Here is an 11,525-nt window from a genome sequence, read left to right as displayed (position 1 = left end):
AAAAAAAAAAAAAAAAAAAAAAAAAAAGAAGAAGAAAAAAAAAAGAAAGCCCTGTTCGACCATCAGCAACACACACATACACTCCAGAAAAAAACTTAGGAATTGTTATTTCTGAAATTTTCTATTTAATACTTTCAGACAGCAGATCAGTGAAACTTTAGATAAGGGAGGACCATTATACCATAACTTGATGGCTACAATGGAGGTAGTCAGCCCTCTGTATCTGTGGGTTCTGAATCTATGGATCTAACAATAGCAGATAAACAATATTAGTTTTGGGGCTTTTTTTTTTTTTTTTGTAGCAGGAATTGAACCCAGGGGTAGTTGACAAGTAAGCTACATCCCCCTTTTTATATTTTTATATAAAAATATAAAAAATATATGCTCCTTTTTTGTATTTTTTATTTAGAGACAGAGTCTTGCTAAATTGCTTAGGGCTTCCCTAAGTTGCTGAAGCTGGCTTTGAACTCACAGTCCTCCTGCCTCAGCTGCTGGGATTATGTGTGCCATCACACCTGTCTTTGTCATTATTTCTAAACAATAAAGCGTAACAACTATTTACATAGCATTTATGTTGTGTTAGGTATAATAAGTAATCTAAAGATGATTTAAGGCACACAGGAAGGTGTAAGTTATATGCAAATACTAGGGTATTTTATTTTATTTTTTTAAAGAGAGAGAGAATTTTAATATTTATTTTTTAGTTCTCGGCGGACACAACATCTTTGTTGGTATGTGGTGCTGAGGATCGAACCCGGGCCGCACGCATGCCAGGCGAGCGCGCTACCGCTTGAGCCACATCCCCAGCCCGTAGGGTATTTTATATAAGGGACCTGAGCCATGTGAGGACTTGGGCATCCATGGTGGGGTCCTGTGACCAGTTCCCCTCAGATACTCCAGGACAACCATATGCCCATAGAGTAATGGACACAGAGAAGAAATACCTGGGTCTGGTTGGGGAAGTCAAGGAAGGCATCAGAGTGGAGGCAGCTTTTGACCTGAGGCATAGAGGATGAGGTGGCTGGCAAGCTGGGGGCGTGTGTGTGTGTGTGGGGGGGGGGCAGCGGACAGAGCATGGAGGGCTTTGCCTCCCTTTCAGAAGAGTTTGTATTATACCTGGGAAGTGAGAGAGCCATTGAAGGCTTTGAGGGTAAGAGTGACGGCATCAGATCTGGTGGCAAGGTGGAGGTTGTTCTGGAGGGACATGACCCTAGATCAGAGCTTCTTAACTGGGTGCCTGGACTTGCAAGGGATCCATGGACAGAATGCTTGGGATCTGTGAGCTTAAGTTGGAAAAAAGAATTATATCGTCATTGTCACTATCCTGTGACTGAAATTTAGTATTTCCTTTAAATATGAGTCTAGGCAACAGATCACAGTGGAATTAGCAGAAAATGTGAATTTATCACCTATAAAAATTGGGTATTTTGGTATATCATTACAGCTATTGAAGATATCTCAAAATAACCTGCTACACTTTTACTGAACTTAATATAGATATTAGATCTTGTACGTCTTGTTATTTGATGAATTAATAAGCCTATGTACTATGTCACAACTTGAAAAATAAGTTGATATTTACATTTTAATACAATTCATATTTTGTACCTTATTTTATAATCCAAGCACCTTATTGTGAGAAGAGTTCCATAGGATGGGAAGTACTGCCAAAGGGGTCAACAAATGTCAAGAATTCATGCACCAGAGGAAGGTTAATGGTGAGGAGGTCTTTGCAGCTTGAGGCAGTGTTGGGGAGGATGAGGATGAGGAGGAATCTGTGGGAGATTCTGGAGACAATGAACTTATTGATAGATCAGGGACATGAAGCAGAGGGAGAGGTCCATATGTACCCAACTTCCCCTATCCGGTTTCGGGCTGGAGCAGTATTCTTCCTATGCTTATTACATCTGTTCCTTCTTTCCCATTGCTATCATTATTTACCTCTTAAACTTTTATGTAAGTAAAACACATAGCACAGTTTCAAAAATCAACTACCATGGAAAGACGTCATGAAAAGCAACCATCCTTGCTCCCCTCCTCTCTGCCCACCAGCCTACACTTTTTTGAACTTTATGGCATTCCCTTCTCTAACTAGAATGCAAAATCTGTGCAGGCAGTGCCTTATAATCTATAATCCCTACTGTATTTCTCACAGTAGGGGTTGAATAAATGACTATTAGACTTATGATTCCAAGGGCACTTCCTGTTTGGGGGTCACTGTGTACATCAATTATCAGTATGCATACTTTAGTTACACAAGTTCTGCCAACCTGGCAATCAGGAAAGCTGTTCTTTGACCTAAATCCCCACGTTTTATGTCATTTGCTATCTCATAAAATAATATAGTTGCAAACAAAAAAAAATTCATTTTCATGGTCTCTCTCTCTCTCTCTCTCTCTCTCTCTATATATATATATATATATATATATATATATGACAGTTAGTTTAGTGTGATGAGGAGTTAAATAATGCTATGTAATCTTAAACCCGAGGCTGAGAAGGTGGATTTGAGATTTCCACACATTACTTTTACAATTTAAAATTTTGTTTTATTTTGCTGTTGCACGTTCTTGGTTGCAGCAGTTAATGTCAGGTATTGTCACTATCCTGTAACTGAAATTTAGTATTTCCTTTAAATGTGAGTCTAGGCAACAGATCACAGTAGAATTAGCTGAAAATGTGAATTTATCACCTATAAAAATCTGGTATTTTGGTATATCATTACAGCTGTTGACGTTGTAGACTACAGATGTGGTGTAGCTGAGCACTTGGGTTGGCTCACTGCGATTCCTTACCATGCTCCTTGTGAGGTCCAGCAATGTATAGTTTTGTGGTCTGATGCATTTTGATGGTTGCCAGATAAAATTGATGTCTGGCACTTTTTCTAGGAAAAACACATTTAGACGTTTCCAAGCTGATTTGTAGGAACTTAAGAGTTATTAGAACTTTGCGGCAAAACTTTTTCTCAAGTGGCAGAAGAAATAAAGGAACTTCAGTTTTGAGGGCTGTTAACAGCACCCTCTCTGACTGCCAAAGCTGAAAAAGTTGAAAGTACTGGATTGTTAATATGGACTTTTCCACAAAAATAAGCAAGGATTTGGATTTTTTTTTCCACTGCAGGAAAATACAATGTTTGCTACCGACACAACACTGGCCCCCAAATTATTACAAAAAGGCACTTTTCCCTCTTTATTATCTAATAACATTTCCCACTCTGGTAACCTACTATTCTGGGTTGAACCTTGAGGTTTGATGGCTGTTTACTGTTCTTGCTGTTTTTTAAAGGCAGGGAGAGTGGAGGTTAGGAGAAACAGGTTTATTGAAGAGTTAGCTTCCCAGTGGAGANTTTTTTTTTTTTTTTTTTTTTTTTTTTTTTTTAATTTGCTAGTTTTTCAGTTACAATGAAAGCAATAACATGCTCACGGTTTAAAATCTAGTCAGTTCAGAAGGGTACAAAGTACAGAACAAAATTGCCAAACCCGTCTCCGAAGATAACTATTCTAAATTTCTTTTTAAAAATTCTTTCAGAATGTTTTAATTAAGCTTCTGTTTTAATCGTGTTTTTTTTTTTAAGCACACACAAATAGTATAGCACTATACATTCTGCTCTGAAATTTGCTTTTTAATTTGTTGTTTTGGATCTCTTTCTCTCTGTATACAGATATATAGATCTATATATATATACATGCATTTCTCTATATATACATGTACATCTTTATACATATAGCTATATAGATACACATAGACATATATATACGTGTATATAAATAATAAATTAATTATTTGCTAATTAATTGCCCTCAAAGAGCTTTATATACATATGCATACAGAGATAGATATACATATATATATGTAGATCAGTGTGTGTGTATGTATCTATCTATCTATCTATATCTATAGCTATATGTATAAAGATATACATGTATGCATACCTTTATGGTAACTTAAAGCCCTCCCTAATTCCTTTCAATAGCTTCATAATATTTCATTGTATGAATGCATTATTATTGAATAATCCCCTACCAGGGACATTTAGGTCATTTCCAATTTGGTGTAGTCTAAACCTCTGTGTTAAGGCTGCTGTGTGCTTATGGGAACATATATGTTGAATAAATTCCTAGCAGTGAACTCTTTGGGTCAAAGGGTAGGTGCACTTAACATGATAATGGGTATTTCCAAATTACATTCTAATTTATTATTTTGGGGTTAATTAAATTACCATCTTTCAAGCTGTAAACATAACAGAATTTTCCTTAAAATACTGTTCATTTTTTTTAAGAACTATTTTTTAGTTGTAGATGGACACAATATCTCTATTTATTTTTATGTGATGCTGAGGATTGAACCCACTGCCTCACGGGAGTGAAGCAAGCATTCTACCACTAAGCTATAACCCCAGCCCAAAATACTGTTAATTTTTAAGCAGCATATTTAGTAATGAGATTAAATAAGCTTGTTTATTTGCTAATTAATGATGGAGTTGACCTTCAATATTATTGTACTTTCATTTATATCTCTATTCCAGAAAAAATGTCTCTGGAGTATTTAATGCTCTGCCAGGGCCTATGGAACTAGCTGGAAGGCTGGCTGAGGGAGCAGCCTTGACAACCTCAGTTCCCGCATGGCATCACCGTGGACATGCAGGGCGGTGGGGCAGACACATGGCTTCATGCCTTGTCTGTGGTTTCAAAGAACTGACACTCTTTAGAAACCCTAGAGTAGAATTGGAGAAACATTTTAATATGTAATAATATCATCTTCAATTAGTTCTGTTCAAAAAACATTAAGCACAACTAGGTTGATAATTTCTCCTTTTCCAATGTCCCTACTCACTATCTCTTTACGCTAGTTTTCTGTCATCTCATTTTCACTCTCTGCTTCTTTTCATACCCACCACGAATCTATCCTCTGCACTTATTCTTGATACCAGTTCTAGGAACAACAAAGTTGATTTCCTACAACTGAAATGTGATTCTGGGGAGGGAATAAGCTTTGGCCGTCGTTATTGCCACAGTGAACTGACTGTTTCTAGATCTGGTCCCCAAAGGGGTATTTCATCTGCTTCTGACTCCAAAAGCTTTAATCATTCCACCTACACAGAAAATTTTATCTTCCCATTTTTTTTTCATTTAAATTTTTATAGATATAACTTACTGTAGGTGAAATCAGATACCAAGACATAAATCAAATTCCAAAAAACTTGTGGTTCAAGTTACTATTAAATTGCTTCATAAATGATCACAATAGCACTCCAGATTGCCTTTTAAGATTATAGCCTACTTTTCAGGAAGTTGACAAGTATTTTATTTCCTAAATTGCCTGTTCACTTTCCTTGTTCACTGTCCTTGTTGTTCTAGACAGAAAATGGCCCTTTCCAAATCCAGCTCCTTCACTTTCAAAACTCATCTTAAGCCAAGACTCAGTTACATCAAAGCAGGGTCTGGGTGTTGGCAAAAAAAAGGAAAAAAAAAAAAAAAAAACAAGCAAACAAACTAAAATAAAATACATTTCTCACTTAAGGTCTGAATCTCCGTAGCTTTGTAAACCATATCATACACAGATTTATGCCTTAAAATAAAGAAAATAAATCAGTAGGCATAGGAAGCCTGCCTTTGCAAAGCTCTTAATTTCAAACAAGTGTTTCCAGTAATGATTTAGAAGCCAGCAGGAAGAGAGGAGGTGAATGTGTTGTTGCAGGGTGTTGTCCCTAAATAGCATGTCCCTCACAACTGGCAGGAAGCACCTGGGGGATTATTTGCTTTAGAAATTTGGAGATAAATCTTTTTTTTTAAATAAGTGGAAAATTAATTGGTTTCTAACTTTCAGTGCCTTTAACATTTATAAAAATAATCTGAATTCTGATGGTAATGGGTTCAAGGTAATGATAATAATAATCTGATAATAATAATGCAAGTTAAGTAAAATGCATATCAATGTCAAGATAAGAAGTTGAAATTAGACATTTTAGCTTTAACTCTGAATCTGCTTTTCTTACTTTGATGGAGTTGACCTTCAATATTATTGTACTTTCATTTTTACAGCTCTTTACATATTCTGTAAAAAAGCTTAAAAGTGAAACAAAAATGTTTTTAACCATTAAAAATTGTACTGCCCAACTTTCTTCATTTTTTAAGTTCATTCAAGACTTTAGAAGATATTTTTTTCCCCAGTGTAAACTTTAATCAACAATTTACCAAGGGAGTTCATAGAAATTTTTTTTTCTATTTTTTGTTTTTCACAAGAGGAAATGTTTTGGCTCTTTTTATTATTCTTATCTTATTCCTTTAGATATAATGCATCTTTTCACCTTGAGGAGCTAATATAAAATTAATTTATTGTAGAGAACTCTTATTGTTGTAACAGCTGATAATATGAATACATATTTACCCACATTACTAGAAAGAAGGCTTCACAAGGGTTGGCAGGGGACTGGTGGCGCTTGAACAACAGGAATTAAGGGAGAGATTTGAACTTGTATGTGATTGATCTTTGTGTTTTAAATAAGAATTAAACAAGAATTTTATGCTTATGTAACCAGTACTTGAAGCAAGTTTTACTACATTTTGTTCATATGTCAAATTGAATAATCCGGTCAGAAACCCAGGGTACCGATTCTTCTTGTCAGCAATACTTTGAAAGTAGGGATTTATTGAGACTTCTTTTATTGCCTCAGCTTTATTACTTTTGCAAAATATGTGATGGGTATTAAGCTTGGATTTACTAGGGTACTTAAAAATCTTGTCAAAATGAAACTGTTTGAAAGTATTTGTGAGAGGGGTTGCTTTTGCTTTTGGAATCTTATTCATTACTGAAAATAAAATATGCTCAACTTTTTCATTTTTACAGCAGTCATTTATTTTACTGATTTCAAGCCAATAGTTAACTTTAGGAAATGCTTCACATATTTTAACTAATTTTGTGATTTAGCTTTTTAAAAATGAGGCACATTTTCAGCTTTACCCCCTTTTAGATACCTGATGTACGTATTGCTGAAGATATGTTGCTCTCTTTGCCATTGTAAATTCCGTTGAAAGATCAATTTCTTTTTTCTACCACTTTGTTGTTCAGATTTTGGAATTTCAAGAGGGTTTGTTGTCAACTTTAATGTACCTTTTGAGAAATAAAAATTGAGTCTCACATTTCTTGCCTGTGTGTGCCCCTTGAGCTGGAATGCTTTTCTTTGGCCAACTGAAAGAGGAGCCTGCTCCTTCTCTCACAGATTAAATCTGGTTTTAAATTCATTTGGTTCATGCCAAAAAAAAAAAAAAAGAAGTACCCTCTCCCTCCCTCCCTCCCCGCCCCTCTCTTTAAATTTTAAACAATCACAATCTATAGTCTTGCTGTAGTCTTTGGGAGCTTCGAGTGTTCAGATTTTTTGACTGTGTGTTTGGTTAATGTGATAGAGAGCCTGCATTCTTCTGGCATTTGATTTGTGATTATACCTTATCGCTGTCTACAGAATTACCCAAACAACATGAGCAATCTTGCCATTTTAGTTTACCTTACTTTCTTTTCATGTCCTTTAAGCTGGAATATAGTTCTTCTAGCTACTTTCTAACAGTGAAAAGAGGGCATAGGTAGTTGCAGGAATTTCGTGCAGTTTGCCTCACTCCTGTGCTGACCCGTACCTCAGAACCTTCCCATTTCACCCAGCACAAGAACCTAGTTACGTAGTTGGACAGAATCATGAACATGAGCATCCTTGGGACAAATAATCAGCATATTTGGAATCATTTCATAGGTTTGAGGCTGTGCTTCTCGATTTTTCCTTGACCTCTTACAATCTGCCAAGTTTTATGCCAAGTTTGTTACATATATTGATTTGTGGCTCACAACACCATGTCTGGATTATAATCACTCTGTCCTCATTTGGCAGATGAGGAAACTGCAAAGAGGTGGAAGTAGAAGGCCATCCCTTTACTTCCTGGCAGAGTTGGGATTTGAAGTTGGGTTCTCTGATTTGGATATCTGACTTCAGATCAGGGATCTGAAGCCTTGTTTTACAGGTTGAGTCACTGACTGGGAAGTTATTGTTACAGAGTCCTTAGGAAGGGCCACTAAGGGACCTGGGCTCACAGCATTTGTGGACTTGACTGTTCAAAGAAAACTGCAGTGTCCACAGGCCTTTCTGCCCTAACACATACAAAAGAGGAAAATTGCTTTTCCTCTCATGAGCCTCTCTCTTGTCTGATCTGTGAAACAAATATTATTTTAAGTGGACCACATATCTCTCATATATATATATATATATATATATATATATATATATATATATTTTTTTTTTTTTTAAATATTTTTTTAGTTGTAGATGGACACAACATCTTTATTTTTATTTGTTTATTTTTATGTGGTCCTGGGGATCGAACCCAGGGCCTCACATGTGCGAGATAAGTGCTCTACCACTGAGCTACAACCCCAGCCCATAGGTAAATATTTTTAAATTTAAAAGAACTATAGATTGCTCAGGAAGGGATGAAGATGTCGTCATGGAGAAGGGCTGTGCTCCCTTCACCCAGTTCCCTCCAGTGGTTACCCAACAGGTGACTGCCCTGGCAGACCAGACCACTGACTTTGGTATAAAGTGTATATACAGTTCTGGTCATTTTACCACTACTGAAGATCTGGTGACCACTACTGAAGCCAAGGTGCAGGGCTGTTCTGTCACCACTACCTTTCGCGAGCCATCCATGGGCTGTGTGTGTGAGCTATGTGCATTGGAGCTATATGGGGGGACAGGCCTGGCCTTGCACGCTGGTTGGGCTGTGCGAAGCAAGTGCGCCTCTCCTCTCGCTCTGCCAGTGATCCCACACAGCACCTGAGATGGGTGTGACTTGCCAAGATGTCAATCAATCTGCTGACCACAAGACATCACGAAGTAAGACTCCACCTTTGAAACCTATCCCCTACCATATTTGATGAAGAAGATCCCATGGAATCTCCTTGTGTGTCCTTCCTATAAAAATAAAGAGATTCCAGGTGCACGCTCTCTTTTTCCAGTGCCTTTCAGTGTGGAAGCTGACACTTAAGGTCACAGAGCTATCCTACCCTTGACTTGAAAACTACTTCTGTGTTGGTGATTTCTCACCATTTTCTAAGCTTAATGTTGTAGCTGGCTCTTTTGAACCCAGCTCATCTCCTCTGTGCCGGTAGCTGGTGAGAACTACCCATTCACTGCCACCCCACACACCTCGCCTCTGGCAACCACTGACTCCAACTTCATCATTCTGTCATCTCAGATCTCTCCTTTAAAAAATAACTGCTTTTCAGGGGCTGCGGATATAGCTTAGTTGGTACAGTGCTTGCCTCACATGCATAAGGCCCTGGGTTCAATCCCCAGCACCACAAAATAAATAAATAAAAAATAACTGCTTTTCTTTTATTATGAAATATCTCAGTCAGAAGAGTACAGGGAAAACTGTAACAATACTTATGTAATATTACCACACAGATTTCATAAATCATGACAATTAATAAATGCTGTTATACGTCCTTCACAGATTCATTTTAAGGCCTCTGTCCAACTCTCTGATCCTACTGATCCCCCATGTTCCCCAGAGACAAATCCTCTCCCAGAGTTTTTGGATACCTTCCTGTCCGGGTTTTCATCTTTTACCACATCACTAGGCGTCTATAAACACTAGATAGTGCAGCTTTGTTAAGTTCAAAATTTTGTATAAATAAGCAACAAATATTCACGTGAGACCTACTATGTGATAGACTCCACTCCTGACCTTGGAATGTGGTGAATAAGGCAAAACCCATGTCCTAAATATACAGATATATGAATAAAGGTAGATTTCTGTCTCTGGGTGAACATGATGAAATAGGATATTGTGGTTCAGGTTGGCAAGGGAGATGGGGACAAGACAGGTATGGCAGGGTACTGAGGAAGGGCCTTGCTCAAGATACTGTTTCAAATCAAATCTAAATGATAAGAAGGAACAGCAAGTGTTGGTGCCCTAACACAGAAACGATCTGGGTGTACTCAGGGAAGAGGGTGATGTGGCCGCAGCAGTGTGGAGACCAGGGAGGTGGCAGGAGGTGAGGTCAGAGGGGTAGAGTGTGCCAGAAGGAATGGCTGAAGAGGCAGCACTAAGCAATTTGGATCTTATTATGTGACTGCAGAGGGAAGCCAATGAAAGGTTTAAACCGGGATGTGGCATAGTTGTGGCACGGAGGATGGCATGCAAAGGGTTTAGAATGGGGTATAGGAAGAGACTATTTCAGTTCTCCAGGGGAGAGAGATCAACAGGGGACGATGGGTAATGCTTTCTCTTGAAGTGAAAATCTGGTCCATCACCTTATCTTCCTGCAATTTGCCTAAGACTTACTTAGGTTGATACCTTTAGATAAAGCTCATTCATTTAAATTGCTATGTAAATTTCAATCTGTAAGTATATAACTTAAAATCTATTCGTTCTCTTATTAGTAGATGTTAAAGTTTGTCTTTTTGCTCCTATACACAGTTCTACCTAAAAATCTCTTTATTATATATAGATCCTGTGGATAGATCTAAGAGTTTCTCTGGGGTAGACATCTGGCCATTAAACTGCAGAGGTCTTTTCAACATGCTGCTTGTCGACTTTGCCGGAGAGTTCAAAATTGTTCTCCAAGAGAGGTTGTTCCAATTTATAAGTCCCTAGCTATACGTGAGAATTTCCATTGCTTGCCTCCTCAATAGTTAGAATATGATTTTTAACCATTACCATTCTGATGGATACAAAATCATATGTCATTGTTATAATTTGCATTTCCTGGTTACTACTTACTTTTTTTTTTGAATCCCTTTATATTTCTTTCCTGAGAATTTCTTCTTCTTATACTCTGTCTACTCTCCTGTCAAACTATTTTTTTTCTTATTGAGTTGTGTGAATTTATATATTCTGGACAATAATCCTTTGTTGGATTTTATGCATTGATATATGTATTGAAAAAAAACACTGTTGAAGTTTATGAGCTGAAATATTTCCTTCTAATTTTTAGCTTATCTTTCACTTTTTAAAATGATGGTTTTCATTAAAAATTTCACTGTGGTCAGATTTACCAGTGTTATTCTTTAGGTGTTTTCCTACCCTGAGGCTATAATAGTATTTAGATTTTGCTTTTCTTTTCTTTTTTTTTTAAATTGACCTAGAAAATACTTTTGCAAATGAGTTGGAGTATAGACTTTATTTATTTTTTTGTTTTTTTGCTTTTCCAAGTGGAAAACTAACTGGCCCAATGCCATTTATTGAATGGTGTTATCCTTTTCCTACTGATTTTCACTGTTATCTCTGTTCATGGATCAAGTCTTCCCATAAGCATGTGTCTGTTTATGGCTCTTTATTCTGTTCTGCTGTTGCATTTGTCTGTCTCCACGCCAGTGCCATTCTTTTGTAATTACTGTAGCTTTATAATAAGCTTGTTATTCAGTGTGCTGAATTGTCTTTGTTCTTCCATGTCATCTTGGTTATTGTTGTTTCTTTACTTTTTGATATTAACTTAAGGATTAATATCATTGTCAATGCCACCGGGGGCAAACATAT

At 37.1% G+C, this 11,525-nt stretch overlaps 1 long non-coding RNA gene across 1 annotated transcript in view; it reads right to left on the bottom strand.

The window, feature by feature from the left end:
- Positions 1-3,339, bottom strand: part of LOC125617055 — a 5,231-nt gene extending 1,892 nt beyond the window's left edge. The window contains exon 1 of the long non-coding RNA XR_007347912.1: positions 1,117-3,339. This is a non-coding gene — a long non-coding RNA (uncharacterized LOC125617055). The remainder of the gene's footprint in view (positions 1-1,116) is intronic.
- Between the last annotated feature and the right edge of the window lie 8,186 nt (positions 3,340-11,525).

The sequence above is a fragment of the Marmota marmota genome, unplaced genomic scaffold (assembly GCF_001458135.2).
Source record: "Marmota marmota marmota unplaced genomic scaffold, marMar, whole genome shotgun sequence".
NCBI lineage: Eukaryota > Metazoa > Chordata > Mammalia > Rodentia > Sciuridae > Marmota > Marmota marmota.
The sequence above is the reverse complement of the archived record's forward strand: the minus strand, read 5'-3'. Positions and strand labels throughout refer to the sequence as shown.